We start from the raw sequence: 2452 nt of genomic DNA on the forward strand, positions 1-2452 counted from the left end.
TTGCTCCAGAGGCAGCTCTCTTGGCTGTCTTTTCAAGGATACAAACCACCTTGGAAAAATAGCCTGAAACAAAGGTAGTCTGCACCTCTGCTCTCAAAACATGAAGATACGCTACAGACCCCTGGAATACCTCCCAGCATTAGTTCCCTCTACATTGTCCACCCCTCCCCTAGATGATAAGCCCTTGAGCGAAAGGAGAATGTCCTTTTCACATTTTTTATAGTTCTCACAGAATAAATGTCTGTTCAAGAAAGTCCATCAAATCTTCTGAGTAAATAGAATAATAGATCAGAGATGTTAATGATTTCCTATATCAACACCTTATTTTTAGAGAAATGGCTCTTCCCATAGCTGCTTGAACCAGCGAGAATATACTTTTTTTTTTTTGTTTGGTTTGGTTTTGTTTGTTTGTTTGTTTGTTTGTTTTGACAACACAGCCTCTCTGTCCTACATGGGTTTTTCCTCCTTGGGGATGACTAACTCTCAGGCCTTCCAATTCCTGTTTCATCCCACTCCTTGCACAGTGTCCTCCTACTCTTCTATTTCTGTCCTCACCAAGACCAGATCCCAAGAAAGGAGTAAGATTCATTTGCACCAGGGTATAAATGACTGATTCCAGCTTTAGTATCACCTGTTTGAGACTGACAATGACTTCAGTTAAACGAGAGTGAAATATAAATTGTGAGAATGTGGGCAATTGCCAGAAACCATAATAAACAGAAATTTTTGACTGTTGTTCCTGAAATTATACATTCATAGCACATTGATGAACATCCACCCTGCCTACATACACATAAGAGTAAGCTTGAGAAATGAGTAGTAATATTACAACGAAATCATTTACTATGAAAGTAGTCTGAGAGTAGAAATATAGCACTTTGGTTATCACTTAAGGTATAGCTGTGTTATTTGAAAGCTCACACAAAACAACACAAAATGGTTTTGAATCACAGACAAGAAACAAATACATGTTTCTGCTAAGACAGACATTTAGTATGCCCTTTGTCTAAAGAAAATTTCTTAAATAACTTAAAATATTTTTTTTTCAAATTAACACTCCCTCTAAACACTGAGAATGCCAAGAGAGTTTGAAAGGAACAATAATTAAAACTGAAAGACCAGAGGGGAAGAAATATGCCTGAGTATGAGTGGTGACTAGACGGAGTTTATGAAAAGTTCAAACGATGCCTGGGCAATACACTGCATTATTTTTAATGCAGCATTTGCATAGAAGATGCCAGAGCTCTCAGAAGTGCTTTAGTAGCATGTCATTTTCAAACTCTGTAGGTACAGAGATACTTGTGATAATTATGGGTCAATCTATGCTATTATAGTTATATTCATTGCAAAATAGCAGACCCCAGGTTTTGCATGCCTGGCACCACCTTAGTATTCAGGTCTCGGTTCAGAATTACCACCAATCTAAATCCACATCCATACCTACCAGTCTGGAATGATCTCATTGGTGCATTTGTTTATTGAAAACTTCCCCTCTTCTCCCTTCAGTACATGAGATTCGTGGCATTAGGGGCCTGGCCTGTTTCTTTTTAATAGCTATATCCTTGGGCCTAGAACAGTGTCTGAGACATGGAAAAAAAATCAATAAATAATCAAAGAAAGAATGGATCTATTGTTTCACTCTCTTAGGGCCATGGCTGGGTGCTGAGCTTTCAGTCTTCTTTAACATCCCCAGATTTCTTGGTAGTCGGCAAACGTTAGCAGTGTGCTGGCCACGCTTGCCTTCTCAACGCCCAGAGATCACAGGCGAAATCCTCACGGCTTGGCTAACGAGGAAGAAGGCCCTTTCGTTCTCCCTCTCATAGTTGTTATGGTTTCCTCTTGGTCACGCTATTGCTTCTCCTTATTTGACATTTGGGGTGTTTTTCTGAGTATATAGTGAATCATTCCTGGCAACTGGAAGTTTTAGCAGTTCACCAGGTCGCAGATCATCTTCACGTCTCCCACCGGGTCAGGAAATCTCCAGCCATCTGCAGAGGATGTTTGTTTACATCCATGTTACACATATGCACACAGATGTGTAACATAGGTCGTATATATTTTGGTCTGGTAAGTACACAGAACATGATGATAGAGATGCAGGGGAGAACACACAACTACTGAATCTCACTTTTTAAAAGCAAATACTAATTTTAGAAGGGCAATTTCAGAAAATAAAGCTCTTCCATTTAGTGATTGGGCTAAGTCCTATAAAATTTGAGTCATGTCAAATTTCAGACGATTTCGGTCACAGCTGGTTTCAGATTAGTCTACCCTTTTGAACCTTGGCAGATTTCTAGTAACTATTTCCAGGAAAAAAAATGTATACATCCTTCTCACCATCAGCCCCAACAGAATATGTGTGTTTTTTCTGTATTATTTCACCCTTCTTCCTCACCTGTTCCTAAAATTCTGCTCATTTCACATTTTCTACAGAAGCAGATTTCTACAGAGC

This window comes from Eulemur rufifrons, chromosome 18, assembly GCF_041146395.1.
Source record: "Eulemur rufifrons isolate Redbay chromosome 18, OSU_ERuf_1, whole genome shotgun sequence".
Taxonomy (NCBI): domain Eukaryota; kingdom Metazoa; phylum Chordata; class Mammalia; order Primates; family Lemuridae; genus Eulemur; species Eulemur rufifrons.